This window comes from Lethenteron reissneri, unplaced genomic scaffold, assembly GCF_015708825.2.
Source record: "Lethenteron reissneri isolate LAM-NWPU_2019-01 unplaced genomic scaffold, ASM1570882v1 scaffold_140, whole genome shotgun sequence".
NCBI classification, from domain to species: Eukaryota; Metazoa; Chordata; class Hyperoartia; order Petromyzontiformes; family Petromyzontidae; genus Lethenteron; species Lethenteron reissneri.
This window is the reverse complement of record NW_026891113.1, coordinates 187,107-212,751: the sequence shown is the minus strand read 5'-3', so window position 1 is coordinate 212,751 and position 25,645 is coordinate 187,107. Positions and strand designations below refer to the sequence as shown.

Genomic DNA, 25,645 nt, shown 5'->3' with positions numbered 1-25,645 from the left:
AATGGTATCGCTTGTAAGCGTGTGTGAGCAATGTCTTTCTCCAACTTTAGCTCAACAAGACCACTTAACAACGAGAGTAAAATCAGGAATTGAAACACCTCACAACCAATGCGCATTACACCACATCAACAAGTTATCCGATAGGACTACGAAGCACCACCTTAACGTGACAAAGTTTGGAATCAACAAGACAGCACGCTCACATCATTTGCTGTGCAATAATTACAACACATGCCACCTTCTAGCATAAGCACCAGCCATTACAGCAGGGAACTGTAGCCATGTGTATGTACATGGTTGTGTACTTCTCTGTGGGTACATTCGTGAGCATGTGCACTCGTGTGTGTATTTACACTCGTTCATGGACACGTGTGGGTCTGTACACGTGTGTATGTACAATCGTGTGTGCTCGCAAATTTGTGTGTGTTGAAACGCAATTCCTGAGCATGCACTCTGCTGTATACGTGCACATGTGTTTATGTACATTGCTGTGTGCAATTACACTGTGCATGTATCTACACCCCGATGCATTTACACTCATTTGTGCATCTATACATATGTGTTGTATGTATAGATGCACAAATGGGTGTACGCACTCGTGTATGCATGTGCACCCGTGTGTTTATGTACAAAGCGGTGTGTATGCACATTCGTGCATTTTCCTACAGCACTGTTTATGTCCACTCGTGTGTGCGTGTGTACAAGGGAGTGTGTATGTGGGGAGCGGTGGTGTAGCGGTTAGCGCGCTGCGCTATGAACCCGGTGACACGGGTTCGATTCCCGCTCACGGCCAACACCAGTGACGATTATCTGAACTGGTCTCGGGCCTCCCCTAGGTCGACTCAGCCTCAAATGAGTACCTGGTGCGGTGTGTAAACATTTCCACTGGGGAGACAAAGGCGGTCGGCGGTGGTGCTGGCCACCCACCCCCTCATGTACCGTTGCGGCCTTCGTAGGTGCTCGCTAACAGCACTTGCCCCTACAGTCTGTTAAGGCTATACGGGGGATCTTTATCTTTGTGTGTACAAAGCGGGGTGGATGCACATTCGTGCATTTTTCTACACCGCTGTGTATGTCAACTCGTGTGTGGGTGTGTGTACAAGGGAGTGTACATGTGTACTCGTGTAAGTATGTGTAGTGGAACACACAACTTATTTTCATATTGTGTCGTACAAAGAATTGAGGGGCAACGTGGTGATGAATGGGGCACCACAACAGGGAACTACAGGGATGAGACTCCCCGCTCGTGGTGCTAAATTGATGAAAACAGCGCCACTGAGCGGACAGAGCCCCGCCCCTACAGCTCGTGCGTGTGACGTCATGAGTGTGACGTCATGAGTGTGATCAGCGGACAGCCACGATGCTGCCAGGTGAGGGTCAACTTGTGTGCTGGAGATGCTTCACCTGAAACTCGCCTCCACACGTGTTCGCTATGAATATTGTAGCAATAAGGGACGATTAGTCATCTTTATTGTTCTGCAAGAAAATTAACCTTCTTGGTTCTTTCGGTAAAGTCACGAAGAAGGGAAATAATAAAATGATAAAAATAAAACATAATACAATTATTTTATTATGTTTTGTTTTCTTCTTCATCTTCTTGGTTCTTTCGGTAAAGTCACGTAGAAGGGAAAAAAAATATAAAGTAATTTAATTCTGTTTAAATGTTTATTTTTATTCATTTAATAAAAAAAAAATGAAAAAAAATTATAAAATGTTTTAATTCTTTTATTTTTAAATTTTTTTTATTTCCCTTCTTTAACATGTCAGGTCTTTATTGTTCTGTAAATTAAAGTTAAAACTCGTAGAAACACATGCACACTCGTGTGTGAATGCACACCGCTGTATAGACAGTCGTGTTTATAAGCACACTTGTGTGTGTATGTCTACTCGTCCGTGCTTTTTTTAAGGAAGGATATGGTTGAAATAACGTACGATCAGTCATCTTTAAAAACAATTCAGGTCCTTATTAATCTGCAAGAAAATTCACGTTAATATTCGTATTGAAATCTTTATTAAAACGCATGCTCAAACAGGAAGGAACTAGACAAATTATTTCCCAATTTCAACAGTTAAAACATATTCTTAAAATTCAACACGTGAACGTCGATTTCCCCATTGACGTCCTTTTCGACTGAAGCCATTCGTCCAGAAGTCCAAGCCATCAAACACTAGAACAACGAACGTGCAATCCACGCACACTCTGAAACCTATACTTTAAGTTATTTATTTATTACACAATGATAAAAAAATTAAAGAACATGTTTAAAATATTGAGCAAAGTTGTGATCACAGTATTTCTCCAACTTTAGATCAACAAAACCACTTAACCACGAGAGTAAAATTAGAAATTGAACCACCACACAACCACTGCGCTTCACAACACATCAACAAGTAGTCCGATAGGACTACAAAGCACCACCTTAACGTGACGAAGTCTAGAATAAACTTTAACACGCAATTAGCTGTGAGAAGATGACATGGCACCTTCTACCATAAACACCACACATTTACCAGTCCCGATGATACAACCACCAGACGAAGCAACGCATCTATAGAAGTATAACATTGTTGTCATCCTGAAATAAGTGAGTGTGAAGATTTGATTTCAGTGAAAATGCCTTCCCACACACAAAGCATTTGAATGGCTTCTCGCCCGAGTGTGCTTTCTGGTGCCTGTGAAGATTTGATTTCCATGAAAATCCTTTCCCACACGCAGAGCAATTGAACGGCTTCTCGCCCGTGTGTGCGTGGCGCTGTGGAGAATTCATCTGCTCCATGTGACTGATTCTTCAGAGCAGAGTAACAGTCGCGGGTGTTGTTGAGAGTTAAAGGCACCCTCTAAGCTGCGTAGATGTCTGTCTCAAATCGCCAAAAAGCAAACTCTCACTACCGTCTAACCAACACACATTAACGTCTCGTAAGTCGGGCAACACACGACTACCAGTTTTATCCACTAACGAAGACACTTACTTGTTGATGCACGGCGTGTCGATGTCCCTGTAACCCGTCTGAAGAGATCGCCACGAACTCTCCCAGTCGCCAGGCAATCGTGCTCGCCAGGCTGGGTCTCGCAGGAGAAGGGTAATCTGCAGAGAGAGGAGTCGAGCGTCTATCCTCAGTGAAATCCCTCTCGAAATGGTCTTGAGGTCTGATTTTAAGCCCCTTATAACTCCCCTCTAGCATTCAAATCCTTTGTTCTCGTCTTGGATTATCATAGACTTTGCATTCAATTGTAAATTTTTACATTAACAATCCGCATATGTAGCAACATAGCTTAGCTAATCCGGCCATTGTAATTTAACCTTAATACATATGCATACCTCATTGCATAATTGTACGCTTCCGTTTAAATAAAGATCTATATATCTATGCATAATTCCGTGCTTCGTGTTAATTTGCCGATATTCACCCGACAATGTCCTTTAAACTGATGCAAGTTTATAGGATTTAACATCGACATAGAGTCTGAAGTATAAAAATGCTGATGTCCAGTTCGATTTGGACTAAGAGGTGCAAATGTATACTGTACTGACTTTGTTTTATAAAAAAATATTTAAGTATTTGTGTTGATATGAGCGCGTCAGTAAATCAAGGTGATTTGTTTAATTTAATTCACGACAATTATTACGATTGCTGTCAAACACTTTTATTGATAATCGAAATGGTATCGCTTGTAAGCGTGTGTGAGCAATGTCTTTCTCCAACTTTAGCTCAACAAGACCACTTAACAACGAGAGTAAAATTACGAATTGAAACACCTCACAACCAATGCGCATCACACCACATCAACAAGTAATCCAATAGGACTACGAAGCACCACCTTAACGTGACAAAGTTTGGAATAGACAAGACAGCACGCTCACATCATTTGCTGTGCAATAATTACAACACATGCCACCTTCTAGCATAAGCACCAGCCATTACAGCAGGGAACTGTAGCCATGTGTATGTACATGGGTGTGTACTTCTCTGTGGGTAAATTCGTGTGTATGTGCACTCGTGTGTGTATTTACACTCGTTCATGGACACGTGTGGGTCTGTACACGTGTGTGTATGTATGTACAATCGTGTGTGCTCGCAAATTTGTGTGTGTTGAAACGCAATCCCTGAGCATGCACTCTGCTGTATACGTGCACATGTGTTTATGTACATTGCTGTGTGCAATTACACTGTGCATGTATCTACACCCCGATGCATTTACACTCATTTGTGCATCTATACATATGTGTTGTATGTATAGATGCACAAATGGGTGTACGCACTCGTGTATGCATGTGCACCCGTGTGTGTATGTACAAAGCGGTGTGTATGCACATTCGTGCATTTCCCTACAGCACTGTTTATGTCCACTCGTGTGTGCGTGTGTACAAGGGAGTGTGTATGTGGGGAGCGGTGGTGTAGCGGTTAGCGCGCTGCGCTATGAACCCGGTGACACGGGTTCGATTCCCGCTCACGGCCAACACCAGTGACGATTATCTGAACTGGTCTCGGGCCTCCCCTAGGTCGACTCAGCCTCAAATGAGTACCTGGTGCGGTGTGTAAACATTTCCACTGGGGAGACAAAGGCGGTCGGCGGTGGTGCTGGCCACCCACCCCCTCATGTACCGTTGCGGCCTTCGTAGGTGCTCGCTAACAGCACTTGCCCCTACAGTCTGTTAAGGCTATACGGGGGATCTTTATCTTTGTGTGTACAAAGCGGGGTGGATGCACATTCGTGCATTTTTCTACACCGCTGTGTATGTCAACTCGTGTGTGGGTGTGTGTACAAGGGAGTGTATATGTGTACTCGTGTAAGTATGTGTAGTGGAACACACAACTTATTTTCATATTGTGTCGTACAAAGAATTGAGGGGCAACGTGGTGATGAATGGGGCACCACAACAGGGAACTACAGGGATGAGACTCCCCGCTCGTGGTGCTAAATTGATGAAAACAGCGCCACTGAGCGGACAGAGCCCCGCCCCTACAGCTCGTGCGTGTGACGTCATGAGTGTGACGTCATGAGTGTGATCAGCGGACAGCCACGATGCTGCCAGGTGAGGGTCAACTTGTGTGCTGGAGATGCTTCACCTGAAACTCGCCTCCACACGTGTTCGCTATGAATATTGTAGCAATAAGGGACGATTAGTCATCTTTATTGTTCTGCAAGAAAATTAACCTTCTTGGTTCTTTCGGTAAAGTCACGAAGAAGGGAAATAATAAAATGATAAAAATAAAACATAATACAATTATTTTATTATGTTTTGTTTTCTTCTTCATCTTCTTGGTTCTTTCGGTAAAGTCACGTAGAAGGGAAAAAATATATAAAGTAATTTAATTCTGTTTAAATGTTTATTTTTTATCATTTAATAAAAAAAAAATGAAAAAAAAATTATAAATTTTTTTAATTCTTTTATTTTTATATATTTTTTATTTCCCTTCTTTAACATGTCAGGTCTTTATTGTTCTGTAAATTAAAGTTAAAACTCGTAGAAACACATGCACACTCGTGTGTGAATGCACACCGCTGTATAGACAGTCGTGTTTATAAGCACACTTGTGTGTGTATGTCTACTCGTCCGTGCTTTTTTTAAGGAAGGATATGGTTGAAATAACGTACGATCAGTCATCTTTTAAAACAATTCAGGTCCTTATTAATCTGCAAGAAAATTCACGTTAATATTCGTATTGAAATCTTTATTAAAACGCATGCTCAAACAGGAAGGAACTAGACAAATTATTTCCCAATTTCAACAGTTAAAACATATTCTTAAAATTCAACACGTGAACGTCGATTTCCCCATTGACGTCCTTTTCGACTGAAGCCATTCGTCCAGAAGTCCAAGCCATCAAACACTAGAACAACGAACGTGCAATCCACGCACACTCTGAAACCTATACTTTAAGTTATTTATTTATTACACAATGATAAAAAAATTAAAGAACATGTTTAAAATATTGAGCAAAGTTGTGATCACAGTATTTCTCCAACTTTAGATCAACAAAACCACTTAACCACGAGAGTAAAATTAGAAATTGAACCACCACACAACCACTGCGCTTCACAACACATCAACAAGTAGTCCGATAGGACTACAAAGCACCACCTTAACGTGACGAAGTCTAGAATAAACTTTAACACGCAATTAGCTGTGAGAAGATGACATGGCACCTTCTACCATAAACACCACACATTTACCAGTCCCGATGATACAACCACCAGACGAAGCAACGCATCTATAGAAGTATAACATTGTTGTCATCCTGAAGTAAGTGAACACTTCTGGAACTTAAAAGAAATACGTTCATCTGAACACATTATAGAGCATTCACAACATCACTCTAGCTCGGAGTACTGGAAATCACTGAAAAAATATATCTAAGAGACACGAATATACACAGGGCAACAGTTAACAGATGTACTCAATACGTTTGAGTCTTCAGCCACTCCACTACATCCAGCCATCTCTCCGGATCCAACTTCATGGGGTCGAAAGAGGAATTGTCGTCAGCGCTGATTACATCCACTACATCTCGCCATCTTTCAGGATCCACCTGCATAGGTTCGAAAGATGCATTTTTTCAGGACTCATTGCAGCACTTTGAATTCTACATTTTGATTTCACTTCCCTATCATTGCGGATCTTCTGGTGCTTGTTTCGGGTGATGGCCGTGAACATGTCCTCTCCCTCGTAGAGCAATGAAATGGCTTCTAGCCCGAGTGTGTTTTCTTGTGACTGAAGATTTTATTTCCGTGAAAATGCCTTCCCGCACACAGCGCAATTGAATGGCTTCTCGTTCGTGTGTGTTTTCTGGTGAGTGTTAAGAGTTGATTTCTCCGCAAATGCCTTCTCACAAATAGAGCATTTGAATGGCTTCTCGCCAGTTTGTGTTTTCTGGTGTCTGTTAAGATGTTGTTTATGTGAAAATGCCTTCCCGCACACAGAGCACTTGAACGGCTTCTCGCCTGTGTGTGTTTTCTGGTGACTGTGAAGATATGATTTCTCTGCAAATGCCTTCAAACAAACAGAGCACTTGAATGGCTTCTCGCCCGTGTGTGTTTTCTGGTGTCTGTTAAGATGTGCTGACCGTGCAAATGCCTTCCCACACACAGAGCAATTGAACGGCTTCTCGCCCGTGTGTGCGTGGCGCTGTGGAGAGAGTATCTGCTCCATGTGACTGATTCTTCAGAGCAGAGTAACAGTCGCGGGTGTTGTTGAGAGTTAAAGGCACCCTCTAAGCTGCGTGGATGTCTGTCTCAAATAGCCAAAAAGCAAACTCTCACTACCGTCTAACCGACACACAGTAACGCCTCGTAAGTCGGGCTACACGCGACTACCAGTTTTATCCACTAACGAAGACACTTACTTGTTGATGCACGGCGTGTCGATGTCCCTGTAACTCGTCTTAAGAGATCGCCACGAACTCTCCCAGTCGCCAGGCAATCGGGCTCGCCAGGCTGGGTCTCGCAGGAGAAGGGTAATCTGCAGAGCGAGGAGTTGCGCGTCTATCCTCAGCGAAATCCCTCTCGAAATGGTCTTGTGGTCAGATTTTAAGCCCCTTATAACTCCCCTCTCGCATTCAAATCCTTTGTTCTCGTCTTGGATTATCATAGACTTTGCATTCAATTGTTAATTTTTACATTAACAATCCGCATATGTAGCAACATAGCTTAGCGAATCCGGCCATTGTAATTTAACCTTAATACATATGCATATCTCACTGCATAATTGTACGCTTCCGTTTAAATTAATATCTACATATCCATGCATTATTCCGTGCTTCGTGTTAATTTGCCAATATTCACCCGACAATGTCTTTTAAACTGATGCAAGTTTAGAGGATTTAACATCGACATAGAGTCTGAAGTATCAAAATGCTGATGTCCAGTTTGATTTTGACTAAGAGGTGTAAATGTATAGTGTACTGACTTTGTTTTATAAAAAATATTTAAGTATTTGTGTTGATTTGAGCGCGTCAGTAAATCAAGGTGATTTGTTTAATTTAATTCACGACAATTATTACGATTGATCTCAAACACTTTTATTGATAATCGAAATGGTATGGCTTGTAAGCGTGTGTAAGCAAAGTCTTTCTCCAACTTTAGCTCAACAAGACCACTTAACAAAGCGGGGTGTATGCACATTCGTGTATTTTCCTACAGCACTGTGTATGTCCACTCGTGTGTGGGTGTGTGTACAAGGGAGTGTATATGTGGGGAGCGGTGGTGTAGCGGTTAGCGCGCTGCGCTATGAACCCGGTGACACGGGTTCGATTCCCGCTCACGGCCAACACCAGTGACGATTATCTGAACCGGTCCCGGGCCTCCCCTAGGTCGACTCAGCCTCAAATGAGTACCTGGTGCGGTGTGTAAACATTGCCACTGGGGAGACAAAGGCGGTCGGCGGTGGTGCTGGCAACCCACCCCTCGTGTACCGTTGCGGCCTTCGTAGGTGCTCGCTAACAGCACTTGCCCCTACAGTCTGTTAAGGCTATACGGGGGATCTTTATCTTTGTGTGTACAAAGCGGGGTGGATGCACATTCGTGCATTTTTCTACACCGCTGTGTATGTCAACTCGTGTGTGGGTGTGTGTACAAGGGAGTGTATATGTGTACTCGTGTAAGTATGTGTAGTGGAACACACAACTTATTTTCATATTGTGTCGTACAAAGAATTGAGGGGCAACGTGGTAATGAATGCGGCACCACAACAGGGAACTACAGGGATGAGACTCCCCGCTCGTGGTGCTAAATTAATGAAAACAGCGCCACTGAGCGGACAGAGCCCCGCCCCTACAGCTCGTGCGTGTGACGTCATGAGTGTGACGTCATGAGTGTGATCAGCGGACAGCCACGATGCTGCCAGGTGAGGGTCAACTTGTGTGCTGGAGATGCTTCACCTGAAACTCGCCTCCACACGTGTTCGCTATGAACATTGTAGCAATAAGGGACGATTAGTCATCTTTAACATGTCAGGTCTTTATTGTACTGCAAGTAAATTAACCTTCTTGGTTCTTTCGGTAAAGTCACGAAGAAGGGAAATAATAAAATAATAAAAATAAAACATAATACAATTATTTTATTATGTTTTATTTTCTTCTTCATTTTCTTGGTTATTTCGGTAAAGTCACGTAGAAGGGAAATAATAAAAATAATAAAATAATTTTATAAAGTAATTTTATTCTATTGAAAATTATTTTTGTGTTATTTAATGAAAATAAAACATAATAAAAATAATTTTATAAAAAATGTTATTGTTATATTTTTATTATTTTATTATTTGCCTTCTTCAATAAGGGACGATTAGTCATCTTTAACATGTCAGGACTTTATTGTTCTGCAAGTAAATTAAAGTTAAAACTCCTAGAAACACATGCACACTCGTGTGTGAATGCACACCGCTGTATAGACAGTCGTGTTTATAAGCACACTCGTGTGTGTATGTCTACTCGTCCCTGTTTTTTAAAGGAATGATATGGTTGAAATAACGTACGATCAGTAATCTTCAAAAACAATTCAGGTCTTTATTAATCTGCAAGAAAATTCATGTTAATACTCGTATTGAAATCTTTATTAAAACGCATGCTCAAACAGGAAGGGACTAGGCAAATTATTTACCAATAGGAATTCAACAGTTAAAACATATTCTTAAAATCTAACACGTAAACGTCGATTTCCCCATTGACGTCCTTTTCGACTGAAGCCATTCGTCCAGAAGTCCAAGCCATCAAACACAAGAACAACGAACGTGCAATCCACGCACACTCGGAAACCTATTATTTTAAGTTATTTTATTTCATGTTTAAAATATTGAGCAAAGTTGTGATCACAGTTTTTCTCCAACTTTAGCTCAACAAAACCACTTAACCACGAGAGTAAAATTAGAAATTGAACCACCACACAACCACTGCGCTTCACAACACATCAACAAGTAGTCCGATAGGACTACGAAGCACTACCTTAACGTGACAAGCCATTTAACAGCCCCGATGATCCAACTACCAGACGAAGCAATGTATCTTTCGAAGTATAAAATTGTTGCCATCCTGAAGTAAGTGAACACTTCTGGAACTTAAACGGAAGACTTTCATCTAAACACATTCACATGACTCTAGCTCGGAGTAATGGAAATGACTGAAAAATATATCTAAGAGACACGAATATACACAGGGCAACAGTTAACAGATGTGCCACTCCACTACATCTAGCCATCTCTCAGGATCCAACTGCATGGGGTCAAAAGAGGAATTGTCGTCAGGACACATTACATCCACTACATTCAGCCATGTCTCAGGATCGACCTGCATAGGTTCGAAAGATGCTCTTTTTTCAGGACTCATTGCAGCACTTTGAATTCTACATTTTGATTTCACTTTCCTATCATTGCTGATCTTCTGGTGCTTGTTTCGGGGTGATGACAGTGAACATGTCCTCTTCCTCGGAGAGCAATTGATTCGCTTTTCGCCCGAGTGTGTTTTCTGATGACTGTGAAGATTTTATTTCCGTGAAAATGCCTTCCCGCACACAGCGCAATTGTATGGCTTCTCGTTCGTGTGTGTTTTCTGGTGTTTGTTAAGATATGATTTCTCCGCAAATGCCTTCCCACAAACAGAGCACGTGAACGGCTTCTCGCCCGTGTGTGTTTTCTGGTGCCTATGAAGATGTGATTTCCATGCAAATGCCTTCCCACACACAGAGCAATTAAATGGCTTCTCGCCCGTGTGTGTTTTCTGATGACTGTGAAGATTTGATTTCTGTGAAAATGCCTTCCCACAAACAGAGCACTTGAATGGCTTCTCGCCCGAGTGTGTTTTCTGGTGATCGTTAAGATTTGATTTCTGTGCAAATGCCTTCCCACAAACAGAGCACTTGAATGGCTTCTCACCCGTGTGTGTTTTCTGATGACTGTGAAGATGTGATTTCCGTGAAAATGCCTTCCCACACACAGAGCAATTGAACGGCTTCTCGCCCGTGTGTGCGTGGCGCTGTGGAGATTTTATCTGCTCCATGTGACTGATTCTTCAGAGCAGAGTAACAGTCGCGGGTGTTGTTGAGAGTTAAAGGCACCCTCTAAGCTGCGTGGATGTCTGTCTCAAATCGCCAAAAAGCAAACTCTCACTAACGTCTAACCTACACACAGTAACGTCTCGTAAGTCGGGCTACACGCGACTACCAGTTTTATCCACTAACGAAGACACTTACTTGTTGATGCACGGCGTGTCGATGTCCCTGTAACCCGTCTGAAGAGATCGCCACGAACTCTCCCAGTCGCCAGGCAATCGTGCTCGCCAGGCTGGGTCTCGCAGGAGAAGGGTAATCTGCAGAGCGAGGAGTCGAGCGTCTATCCTCAGTGAAATCCCTCTCGAAATGGTCTTGAGGTCTGATTTTAAGCCCCTTATAACTCCCCTCTAGCATTCAAATCCTTTGTTCTCGTCTTGGATTATCATAGACTTTGCATTCAATTGTAAATTGTTACATTAACAATCCGCATATGTAGCAACATAGCTTAGCTAATCCGGCCATTGTAATTTAACCTTAATACATATGCATACCTCATTGCATAATTGTACGCTTCCGTTTAAATAAAGATCTATATATCTATGCATAATTCCGTGCTTCGTGTTAATTTGCCGATATTCACCCGACAATGTCCTTTAAACTGATGCAAGTTTATAGGATTTAACATCGACATAGAGTCTGAAGTATAAAAATGCTGATGTCCAGTTCGATTTGGACTAAGAGGTGCAAATGTATACTGTACTGACTTTGTTTTATAAAAAAATATTTAAGTATTTGTGTTGATATGAGCGCGTCAGTAAATCAAGGTGATTTGTTTAATTTAATTCACGACAATTATTACGATTGCTGTCAAACACTTTTATTGATAATCGAAATGGTATCGCTTGTAAGCGTGTGTGAGCAATGTCTTTCTCCAACTTTAGCTCAACAAGACCACTTAACAACGAGAGTAAAATTACGAATTGAAACACCTCACAACCAATGCGCATCACACCACATCAACAAGTAATCCTATAGGACTACGAAGCACCACCTTAACGTGACAAAGTTTGGAATAGACAAGACAGCACGCTCACATCATTTGCTGTGCAATAATTACAACACATGCCACCTTCTAGCATAAGCACCAGCCATTACAGCAGGGAACTGTAGCCATGTGTATGTACATGGGTGTGTACTTCTCTGTGGGTACATTCGTGAGCATGTGCACTCGTGTGTGTATTTACACTCGTTCATGGACACGTGTGGGTCTGTACACGTGTGTGTATGTATGTACAATCGTGTGTGCTCGCAAATTTGTGTGTGTTGAAACGCAATCCCTGAGCATGCACTCTGCTGCATACGTGCACATGTGTTTATGTACATTGCTGTGTGCAATTACACTGTGCATGTATCTACACCCCGATGCATTTACACTCATTTGTGCATCTATACATATGTGTTGTATGTATAGATGCACAAATGGGTGTACGCACTCGTGTATGCATGTGCACCCGTGTGTGTATGTACAAAGCGGTGTGTATGCACATTCGTGCATTTCCCTACAGCACTGTTTATGTCCACTCGTGTGTGCGTGTGTACAAGGGAGTGTGTATGTGGGGAGCGGTGGTGTAGCGGTTAGCGCGCTGCGCTATGAACCCGGTGACACGGGTTCGATTCCCGCTCACGGCCAACACCAGTGACGATTATCTGAACTGGTCTCGGGCCTCCCCTAGGTCGACTCAGCCTCAAATGAGTACCTGGTGCGGTGTGTAAACATTTCCACTGGGGAGACAAAGGCGGTCGGCGGTGGTGCTGGCCACCCACCCCCTCATGTACCGTTGCGGCCTTCGTAGGTGCTCGCTAACAGCACTTGCCCCTACAGTCTGTTAAGGCTATACGGGGGATCTTTATCTTTGTGTGTACAAAGCGGGGTGGATGCACATTCGTGCATTTTTCTACACCGCTGTGTATGTCAACTCGTGTGTGGGTGTGTGTACAAGGGAGTGTACATGTGTACTCGTGTAAGTATGTGTAGTGGAACACACAACTTATTTTCATATTGTGTCGTACAAAGAATTGAGGGGCAACGTGGTGATGAATGGGGCACCACAACAGGGAACTACAGGGATGAGACTCCCCGCTCGTGGTGCTAAATTAATGAAAACAGCGCCACTGAGCGGACAGAGCCCCGCCCCTACAGCTCGTGTGTGACGTCATGAGTGTGATCAGCGGACAGCCACGATGCTGCCAGGTGAGGGTCAACTTGTGTGCTGGAGATGCTTCACCTGAAACTCGCCTCCACACGTGTTCGCTATGAATATTGTAGCAATAAGGGACGATTAGTCATCTTTATTGTTCTGCAAGAAAATTAACCTTCTTGGTTCTTTCGGTAAAGTCACGAAGAAGGGAAATAATAAAATGATAAAAATAAAACATAATACAATTATTTTATTATGTTTTGTTTTCTTCTTCATCTTCTTGGTTCTTTCGGTAAAGTCACGTAGAAGGGAAAAAAAATATAAGGTAATTTAATTCTGTTTAAATGTTTATTTTTTATCATTTAATAAAAAAAAATGAAAAAAAAATTATAAAATTTTTTAATTCTTTTATTTTTATATTTTTTTTATTTCCCTTCTTTAACATGTCAGGTCTTTATTGTTCTGTAAATTAAAGTTAAAACTCGTAGAAACACATGCACACTCGTGTGTGAATGCACACCGCTGTATAGACAGTCGTGTTTATAAGCACACTTGTGTGTGTATGTCTACTCGTCCGTGCTTTTTTTAAGGAAGGATATGGTTGAAATAACGTACGATCAGTCATCTTTAAAAACAATTCAGGTCTTTATTCATCTGCAAGAAAATTCACGTTAATATTCGTATTGAAATCTTTATTAAAACGCATGCTCAAACAGGAAGGAACTAGACAAATTATTTCCCAATTTCAACAGTTAAAACATATTCTTAAAATTCAACACGTGAACGTCGATTTCCCCATTGACGTCCTTTTCGACTGAAGCCATTCGTCCAGAAGTCCAAGCCATCAAACACTAGAACAACGAACGTGCAATCCACGCACACTCTGAAACCTATACTTTAAGTTATTTATTTATTACACAATGATAAAAAAAATTAAAGAACATGTTTAAAATATTGAGCAAAGTTGTGATCACAGTATTTCTACAACTTTAGCTCAACAAAACCACTTAACCACGAGAGTAAAATTAGAAATTGAATCACCACACAACCACTGCGCATCACACCACATCAACAAGTAGTCCGATAGGACTACAAAGCACCACCTTAACGTGACGAAGTCTAGAATAAACTTTAACACGCAATTAGCTGTGAGAGGATGACATGGCACCTTCTACCATAAACACCACACATTTACCAGTCCCGATGATACAACAACCAGACGAAGCAACGCATCTATAGAAGTATAACATGGTTGTCATCCTGAAATAAGTGAACACTTCTGGAACTTAAAAGGAATACGTTCATCTGAACACATTATAGAGCATTCACAACATCACTCTATTTCGATTTAAAGCTTTCGTGACTGCAGGGATCAATCTTCTTGGTTCTTTTGGTAAAGTCACGTAGAAGTGAAGTAATAAAATAATAAAAATAAAACATAATAAAATAATTTTCACGACGTTTCGGCCACAACGCAAGCAGCCATCTTCAGGTGAAGAATAGGTCTGTCAAGTAGACAGAGTCTGAATGACTACTTGACGGACCTGTTCTCCACCTGACGACGGCTGCTTGCGTTGTGGCCGAAACATCACTCTAGCTTGGAGTACTGGAAATCACGGAAATAATATTTCGTACCTTATTAACTGATCTAACAGAGACACAAACATGCACATTCCAGGACTTCAAGAGTTAACAGAAGTTCTCAAAACTTTGACTCTCCAGCCATTCCAGCAGCCATTTCTCAGTATCCACCTGCATGGGGTCGAAAGAGGAATTGTCGGCAGGGCTCATTACATCCAGCAACCTCTCAGGATCCAACTGCATGAGGTCGAAAAAGGAATTGTTGTCAGGACTCATGACATCCACTACATCCAGGCATCTCTCAGGATCCACCTGTATATGATCAAAAGATGCATTTTTTTCAGGACTCATTGCAGCACTTTGAATTCTACATTTTGATTTCACTTCCCTATCATTGCGGATCTTCTGATGCTTGTTTCGTGGTGATGACCGTGAACATGTCCTCTCCCTCGGAGAGAAATTGATTCGCTTTTCACCTGAGTGTGTTTTCTGGTGACTGTGAAGATGTGATTTCTGTGAAAATGCCTTCCCACACACAGAGCAATTGAATGGCTTCTCGCCCGTGTGTGTTTTTTGATGACTCTGAAGATGTGATTTTCGTGCAAATGCATTCCCACACACAGAGCAATTGATTCGCTTTTCACCCGAGTGTGTTTTCTGGTGTCTGTTAAGATTTGATTTATCCGCAAATACCTTTCCACAAATAGAGCAATTGAACGGCTTCTCGCCCGTGTGTGTTTTCTGGTGACTCTGAAGATGTGATTTCTGTGCAAATGCCTTCCCACACACAGCGCAATTGAATGGCTTCTCGCCTGTGTGTGTTTTCTGGTGAGTGTTAAGATGTGATTTCTGTGAAAATGCCTTCCCACACACAGAGCACTTGAATGGCTTCTCGCCTGTGTGTGTTTTCTGGTGAGTGTTAAGATGTGATTTCCGTGAAAATGCCTTCCCACACACAGAGCAATTGAACGGCTTCTTGCCCGTGTGTGCGTGGCGCTGTGGAAAGAGTATCTGCTCCATGTGAATGATTCTTCAGAGCAGAGTAACAGTCGCTGGTGTTGTTGAGCGTTAAAGGCACCCTCTAAGCTGCGTGGATGTCTGGCTCAAATCGCCAAGAAGCAAACTCTTACTAACGTCTAACCGACACACAGTAACGTCTCGTAAGTCGGGATATACGCGACTACCAGTTGTATCCACTAACGAAGACACTTACTTGTTGATGCACGGCGTGTCGATGTCCCTGTAACCCGTCTGAAGAGATCGCCACGAACTCGCCAACCAGTCGCCAGGCAATCGTGCTCGCCAGGCTGGGTCTCGCAGGAGAAGGGTAATCTGCAGAGCGAGGAGTCGTGCGTCTATCCTCAGTGAAATCCCTCTCGAAATGGTCTTGAGGTCTGAATTTAAGCCGCTTATAACTCCCCTCTAGCATTCAAATCTTTTGTTCTCGTCTTGGATTATCATCGACTTTGCATTCAATTGTTAATTTCTACATTAACAATCCGCATATGTAGCAACATAGCTTAGCGAATCTGGCCATTGTAATTTAACCTTAATACGTATGTACATCCTACTGCGTAATTGTACACTTCTGTTTGAATAATAACATACATCTCCATGCATAATTCCGTGCTTCCTGTGAATTTGCTAATATTCACCCGACAATGCCCTCTAAACTGCAGAGATTCATCTTAATGGTTCTGTCGGTAAAGGCACGGAGAAGGGAAGTAATAAAATAATAAAAATAAAACATAATAAAATAATTCTCACGACGGAAGAGCTGGAGGACGAGACAAAGGAGGAGGTGGAGTAGGTGCAGGTGGTGGAGGTGGTGATGCAGGCTCGTGAAGGACGCTACTGGGCAGTTGGAGGCAGTCGCCCTCCAACAACAACGGAGGGCGGAGGAGCGACGCTCACAACAACGAGCGGAGCGCCGGGTGGCTAAAGCACAGCAAGTTGGTACAGTAGGGGGCACAGGTGGTGCATCAGCCAGTCATCTCGGTAATCTCGGTCAGTCGACCCGTGGCACCTGCTGGGTCTGCCCCGTGACCTCCTGCCAGCGGGCGTTCGACACTTCACGTGGTAGCCTCAAGGTGCACTTGGCCTGGCACAAGCGTCGTGGTGACGTCACCGCCACTTAGTGGCGAATGGCGGTTATTGTTGTTGTTGTTGATGCAGGGAAAGAAGAGGAAGCGAGGGGGCCTTGCTCGCGTGGCGAGAGCGATCACCTCACTCCTCCGCCGCGTGCTGCTTTGTGGTGGCATGTCCACCACACAGTATGGGGTGGTTGTTGTGGTCGTGGATCGCTGCCAACCATGACCACTATCACCAGACTACCCACCCACCCCGTGACACATCCCAGGCACATACCCACACACCCCGTGATACACGTCACACACACACACCACATGGTTCCCCCCCGGAGAGACGGTGCCACTGGGACCACAGCTGTGGAAGGAATCTGAGCAGCAGATGCCAGGACTACAGTGGAGAACGACTGCTATCAAGACACCTCACACAACAAACACACACGGGACTAGCCTAAAAAAACTAGCCGGCCCCATCTTGGACTAATAGGTGCAAGTTAATACTGTTCTGAACCTGTTTAATAAACATATTTAAGGACACTCGTGTTGAGCATGGTGCTTTTAGCAAACGAGTGTGTTTTGTTATCATTTCTGTCATAAACTTTGAATAATCATCTGAATGGTTTAGCTTGAAAGCGTGGTTTATAATAACGTTACGCAAAAAAAACAATCGTCATCTTTTAGTCTGTAACATACGACCTTCAGTGTGTATATACACCAATGTGCATGTGTTCAATATTTTGCCAGTTTTAAAATTTGTGACGAGTTTTTTTGCTAATTGCATTGACTATTGAGGGGTTACCAGCCCCTCGCACCCGTCCAAAGACCTCGTGGGCCTCTGTGGTGGCTACGAGCCTTCCCGCCGGGACATTGCTCACATCCAGCACAGCGTTACCGTCCGGCACCGCCGATGAGGTAGCAGATTATTTTTATGGAACTTTACTCGTGGCAGGGGAATTCCAAACAACAGGGGGATCTTCTTCAGAGAAAAACAAACGAATCAAGGGGACGTGGGAGCGTGGCGTAAGGTGTAGAAAGCTGTAAGCGCCAGGCTACCGTGGGCTCACCTCCCAATCAACGGGAGTCGAGGAGTGGTGGTTGCTCATGCATCCACCGAAGATGCAAATAAGTCGAGTTAGATTCCTTCTATGTCCTCCTACATTATAACCCAACTATACTCAGATGTATACATATGTATGCATATATTTATTTACGAAACCAGGGACGGATATGCGAACTGGGGGTGCGGGATTAGAATTGCCCTATAATTACTAGGATCGCATTGTGGTCGCATTATAATTTGCTGAATGTGCAATCTCAATGGATTGGAATAGCTCTTTAACCGCACCATCCTAATCAAAACTCGTTGAGTATATTTATTGTTCCAATTGTAAGCATTCGTTTCTCTGTTAGATCAAGTAACATGTTTATTCATCATCATCATCATCGAGATCAATGGGCAAAGGGCGCGTAGGTGTGAAGTGCACATTTTGCACTCCTGCGTATACCATAAACCATTACATAGGAAACACTACAACAAGACGAGCACTCGTGTGTGCATGTACATGTATTTGTGTGCATATGTATGTAGGTACAAACGTGCGTGTTCACAGTGGAATGCAATCCTAGTTGACGTACAATGCTTTGAATGTACACCCGTGTGTTTATGTACACTGCGTTGCATATGTGTATGTACACTCCGGTATATGCACATTTGTGTGTATATGTATGCACATTCGTCTATGTATATACACTGCTATGCCCACTTGTGTGTGGGTGTGTGTACAAGGGAGTGTATATGTGTACTCGTGTAAGTATGTGTAGTGGAACACACAACTTATTTTCATATCGTGTCGTACAAAGAATTGAGGGGCAACGTGGTGATGAATGCGGCACCACAACAGGGAACTACAGGGATGAGACTCCCCGCTCGTGGTGCTAAATTAATGAAAACAGCGCCACTGAGCGGACAGAGCCCCGCCCCTACAGCTCGTGCGTGTGACGTCATGAGTGTGACGTCATGAGTGTGATCAGCGGACAGCCACGATGCTGCCAGGTGAGGGTCAACTTGTGTGCTGGAGATGCTTCACCTGAAACTCGCCTCCACACGTGTTCGCTATGAACATTGTAGCAATATGGGACGATTAGTCGTCTTTAACATGTCAGGTCTTTATTGTTCTGCAAGAAAATGAACCTTCTTGGCTCTTTCGGTAAAGTCACGAAGAAGGGAAATAAAAAAATAAAAAAATAAATAAAGTAGCTTTATGACGTATTTTTATTCTGTTTTAAATTAATTGTTTTATTATTTAATTAAAATAAAACAATAAAAAAATTATAATTTTTTTTATTGTTTTATTTTTATTATTTTATTACTTCCCTTCTTCAATAAGGGACGATTAGTTATCTTTAACATGTCAGGTTTTAATTGTTCTGCAAGTAAATTAACGTTAAAACTCGTAGAAACACATGCACACTCGTGTGTGAATAAACACCGCTGTATAGACAGTCGTGTTTATAAGCACACTTGTGTGTGTATGTCTACTCGTCCGTGTTTTTTAAAGGAAGGATATGGTTGAAATAACGTACGATCAGTCATCTTTAAAAACAATTCAGGTCTTTATTAATCTGCAAGAAAATTCACGTTAATACTCGTATCGAAATCTTTATTAATACGCATGCTCAAACAGGAAGGAACTGGGCAAATTATTTCCCAATAGGAATTTAACAGTTAAAACATATTCTTAAAATCTAACACGTAAACGTCGATTTCCCAATTGACGTCCTTTTCGACTGAAGCCATTCGTCCAGAAGTCCAAGCCATCAAACACAAGAACAACGAACGTGCAATCCACGCACACTCTGAAACCTATTACTTTAAGTTATTTTGTTTATTACACAATGATAAAATATTTTTTAAGAACATCTTCTTGGTTCTTTCGGTAAAGTCACGTAGAATGGAAATAATAAAATAATAAAAATAAAACATCATAAAATATTATTATTTTATTATTTCCATTCTACGTCACTTTACCTGAAAGAACCAAGAAGATGAATCCCTGCAGTCACGAAAGCTTTAAATCGAAAATTAAGAACATGTTTAAAATATTGAGCAAAGTTGTGATCACAGTATTTCTCCAACTTTGGCTCAACAAAACCACTTAACCACGAGAGTAAAATTAGAAATTGAACCACCACACAACCACTGCGCTTCACAACACATCAACAAGTAGTCCGATAGGACTACAAAGCACCAACTTAACGTGACGAATTCTAGAATAAACTGTAACACGCAATTAGCGGTGAGAAGATGACATGGCACCTTCCACCATAAACACCACGCATTTACCAGTCCCGATGATACAACCACCAGACGAAGCAATGCATCTATAGAAGTATAACATTGGTGTCATCCTGAAATAAGTGAACACTTCTGGAACTTAAAAGGAATACGTTCATCTGAACACATTATAGAGCATTCACAACATCACTCTATTTCGATTTAAAGCTTTCGTGACTGCAGGGATGGTTGTGAAGTAATAAAATAATAAAAATAAAACATAATAAAATAATTTTCACGACGTTTCGGCCACAACGCAAGCAGCCATCTTCAGGTGAAGAATAGGTCTGTCAAGTAGACAGAGTCTGAATGACTACTTGACGGACCTGTTCTCCACCTGACGACGGCTGCTTGCGTTGTGGCCGAAACATCACTCTAGCTTGGAGTACTGGAAATCACGGAAATAATATTTCGTACCTTATTAACTGATCTAACAGAGACACAAACATGCACATTCCAGGACTTCAAGAGTTAACAGAAGTTCTCAAAACTTTGACTCTCCAGCCATTCCAGCAGCCATTTCTCAGTATCCACCTGCATGGGGTCGAAAGAGGAATTGTCGGCAGGGCTCATTACATCCAGCAACCTCTCAGGATCCAACTGCATGAGGTCGAAAAAGGAATTGTTGTCAGGACTCATGACATCCACTACATCTAGGCATCTCTCAGGATCCACCTGTATAGGATCGAAAGATGCAATTTTTTCAGGACTCATTGCAGAACTTAGCATTACACCTTTTGATTTCACTTCCCTATCATTGCGGATCTTCTGATGCTTGTTTGGGGGTGATGAACGTGAACATGTCCTCTCCCTGGTAGAGTAATTGAATGGCTTTTCACCCGAGTGTGTTTTCTGGTGCCTGTGAAGAGCTGACATCCATGTAAATGACTTCCCACAAAGAGAGCACTTGAATGGCTTCTCGCCTGAGTGTATTTTCTGGTGACTGTTAAGATTTGATTTCCATGCAAATGCCTTCCCACAAAGAGAGCACTTAAATGGTTTCCCACCCGAGTGTATTTTTTGATGACTGTGAAGATGTGATTTCTGTGAAAATGCCTTCCTACACACAGAGCACTTGAATGGCTTCTCACCCGTGTGTGTCTTCTGGTGAGTATTTAGAGTTGATTTCTGTGAAAATGCCTTCAAACAAACAGAGCAATTGAACGGCTTCTCACCCGAGTGTGTTTTCTGGTGAGTGTTAAGATTTGATTTTTGAGCAAATGCCTTCCCACAAACAGAGCACCTGAATGGCTTCTCGCCCGTGTGTCTTTTCTGGTGTCTGTTAAGATGTGGTTTACGTGAAAATGCCTTCCCACACACAGAGCACTTGAACAGCTTCTCGCCTGTGTGTGTTTTATGGTGTCTGTTAAGATGGGATTTCCGTGAAAATGCCTTCCCACACACAGAGCAATTGAACGGCTTCTCGCCCGTGTGTGCGTGGCGATGTGGATAGTTTATCTGCTCCATGTGACTGATTCTTCAGAGCAGAGTAACAGTCGCGGGTGTTGTTGAGAGTTAAAGGCACCCTCTAAGCTGCGTGGATGTCTGTCTCAAATCGCCAAAAAGCAAACTCTCACTAACGTCTAACCTACACACAGTAACGTCTCGTAAGTCGGGCTACACGCGACTACCAGTTTTATCCACTAACGAAGACACTTACTTGTTGATGCACGGCGTGTCGATGTCCCTGTAACCCGTCTGAAGTGATCGCCACGAACTCTCCCAGTCGCCAGGCAATCGAGCTCGCCAGGCTGGGTCTCGCAGGAGAAGGGTAATCTGGAGAGCGAGGAGTCGAGCGTCTATCCTCAGCGAAATCCCTCTCGAAATGGTCTTGAGGTCTGATTTTAAGCCCCTTATAACTCCCCTCTAGCATTCAAATCCTTTGTTCTCGTCTTGAATTATCATAGACTTTGCATTCAATTGTTAATTTTACATTAACAATCCACATATGTAGCAACATAGCTTAGCTAATCCGGCCATTGTAATTTAACTTTAATACATATGCATATCTCACTACATAATTGTACGCTTCCGTTTAAATAAAGATCTACATATCCATGCATTATTCCGTGCTTCGTGTTAATTTGCCAATATTCACCCGACAATGTCCTTTAAACTGATGCAAGTTTGGAGGATTTAACATCGACATAGAGTCTGAAGTATCAAAATGCTGATGTCCAGTTCGATTTGGACTAAGATGTGCAAATGTATACTGTACTGACTTTGTTTTATAAAAAAAATATTTAAGTATTTGTGTTGATATTAGCGCGTCAGTAAATCAAGGTGATTTGTTTAATTTAATTCACGACAATTATTACGATTGCTGTCATACACTTTTATTAATAATCGAAATGGTATCGCTTGTAAGCGTGTGTGAGCAATGTCTTTCTCCAACTTTAGCTCAACAAGACCACTTAACAACGAGAGTAAAATCAGGAATTGAAACACCTCACAACCAATGCGCATTACACCACATCAACAAGTTATCCGATAGGACTACGAAGCACCACCTTAACGTGACAAAGTTTGGAATCAACAAGACAGCACGCTCACATCATTTGCTGTGCAATAATTACAACACATGCCACCTTCTAGCATAAGCACCAGCCATTACAGCAGGGAACTGTAGCCATGTGTATGTACATGGTTGTGTACTTCTCTGTGGGTACATTCGTGAGCATGTGCACTCGTGTGTGTATTTACACTCGTTCATGGACACGTGTGGGTCTGTACACGTGTGTATGTACAATCGTGTGTGCTCGCAAATTTGTGTGTGTTGAAACGCAATTCCTGAGCATGCACTCTGCTGTATACGTGCACATGTGTTTATGTACATTGCTGTGTGCAATTACACTGTGCATGTATCTACACCCCGATGCATTTACACTCATTTGTGCATCTATACATATGTGTTGTATGTATAGATGCACAAATGGGTGTACGCACTCGTGTATGCATGTGCACCCGTGTGTTTATGTACAAAGCGGTGTGTATGCACATTCGTGCATTTTCCTACAGCACTGTTTATGTCCACTCGTGTGTGCGTGTGTACAAGGGAGTGTGTATGTGGGGAGCGGTGGTGTAGCGGTTAGCGCGCTGCGCTATGAACCCGGTGACACGGGTTCGATTCCCGCTCACGGCCAACACCAGTGACGATTATCTGAACTGGTCTCGGGCCTCCCCTAGGTCGACTCAGCCTCAAATGAGTACCTGGTGCGGTGTGTAAACATTTCCACTGGGGAGACAAAGGCGGTCGGCGGTGGTGCTGGCCACCCACCCCCTCATGTACCGTTGCGGCCTTCGTAGGTGCTCGCTAACAGCACTTGCCCCTACAGTCTGTTAAGGCTATACGGGGGATCTTTATCTTTGTGTGTACAAAGCGGGGTGGATGCACATTCGTGCATTTTTCTACACCGCTGTGTATGTCAACTCGTGTGTGGGTGTGTGTACAAGGGAGTGTACATGTGTACTCGTGTAAGTATGTGTAGTGGAACACACAACTTATTTTCATATTGTGTCGTACAAAGAATTGAGGGGCAACGTGGTGATGAATGGGGCACCACAACAGGGAACTACAGGGATGAGACTCCCCGCTCGTGGTGCTAAATTGATGAAAACAGCGCCACTGAGCGGACAGAGCCCCGCCCCTACAGCTCGTGCGTGTGACGTCATGAGTGTGACGTCATGAGTGTGATCAGCGGACAGCCACGATGCTGCCAGGTGAGGGTCAACTTGTGTGCTGGAGATGCTTCACCTGAAACTCGCCTCCACACGTGTTCGCTATGAATATTGTAGCAATAAGGGACGATTAGTCATCTTTATTGTTCTGCAAGAAAATTAACCTTCTTGGTTCTTTCGGTAAAGTCACGAAGAAGGGAAATAATAAAATGATAAAAATAAAACATAATACAATTATTTTATTATGTTTTGTTTTCTTCTTCATCTTCTTGGTTCTTTCGGTAAAGTCACGTAGAAGGGAAAAAAAATATAAAGTAATTTAATTCTGTTTAAATGTTTATTTTTATTCATTTAATAAAAAAAAAATGAAAAAAAATTATAAAATGTTTTAATTCTTTTATTTTTAAATTTTTTTTATTTCCCTTCTTTAACATGTCAGGTCTTTATTGTTCTGTAAATTAAAGTTAAAACTCGTAGAAACACATGCACACTCGTGTGTGAATGCACACCGCTGTATAGACAGTCGTGTTTATAAGCACACTTGTGTGTGTATGTCTACTCGTCCGTGCTTTTTTTAAGGAAGGATATGGTTGAAATAACGTACGATCAGTCATCTTTAAAAACAATTCAGGTCCTTATTAATCTGCAAGAAAATTCACGTTAATATTCGTATTGAAATCTTTATTAAAACGCATGCTCAAACAGGAAGGAACTAGACAAATTATTTCCCAATTTCAACAGTTAAAACATATTCTTAAAATTCAACACGTGAACGTCGATTTCCCCATTGACGTCCTTTTCGACTGAAGCCATTCGTCCAGAAGTCCAAGCCATCAAACACTAGAACAACGAACGTGCAATCCACGCACACTCTGAAACCTATACTTTAAGTTATTTATTTATTACACAATGATAAAAAAATTAAAGAACATGTTTAAAATATTGAGCAAAGTTGTGATCACAGTATTTCTCCAACTTTAGATCAACAAAACCACTTAACCACGAGAGTAAAATTAGAAATTGAACCACCACACAACCACTGCGCTTCACAACACATCAACAAGTAGTCCGATAGGACTACAAAGCACCACCTTAACGTGACGAAGTCTAGAATAAACTTTAACACGCAATTAGCTGTGAGAAGATGACATGGCACCTTCTACCATAAACACCACACATTTACCAGTCCCGATGATACAACCACCAGACGAAGCAACGCATCTATAGAAGTATAACATTGTTGTCATCCTGAAATAAGTGAGTGTGAAGATTTGATTTCAGTGAAAATGCCTTCCCACACACAGAGCACTTGAACAGCTTCTCGCCTGTGTGTGTTTTATGGTGCCTGTGAAGATTTGATTTCCATGAAAATCCTTTCCCACACGCAGAGCAATTGAACGGCTTCTCGCCCGTGTGTGCGTGGCGATGTGGATAGTTTATCTGCTCCATGTGACTGATTCTTCAGAGCAGAGTAACAGTCGCGGGTGTTGTTGAGAGTTAAAGGCACCCTCTAAGCTGCGTGGATGTCTGTCTCAAATCGCCAAAAAGCAAACTCTCACTAACGTCTAACCTACACACAGTAACGTCTCGTAAGTCGGGCTACACGCGACTACCAGTTTTATCCACTAACGAAGACACTTACTTGTTGATGCACGGCGTGTCGATGTCCCTGTAACCCGTCTGAAGTGATCGCCACGAACTCTCCCAGTCGCCAGGCAATCGAGCTCGCCAGGCTGGGTCTCGCAGGAGAAGGGTAATCTGGAGAGCGAGGAGTCGAGCGTCTATC

At 42.5% G+C, this 25,645-nt stretch overlaps 2 pseudogenes; one reads left to right on the top strand and one right to left on the bottom strand.

The window, feature by feature from the left end:
• Positions 1–25,645, top strand: part of LOC133362195 (uncharacterized) — a 426,135-nt pseudogene that overhangs the window by 258,618 nt on the left and 141,872 nt on the right.
• On the bottom strand, positions 6,735–25,194 carry LOC133362189 (oocyte zinc finger protein XlCOF6-like; annotated as a pseudogene).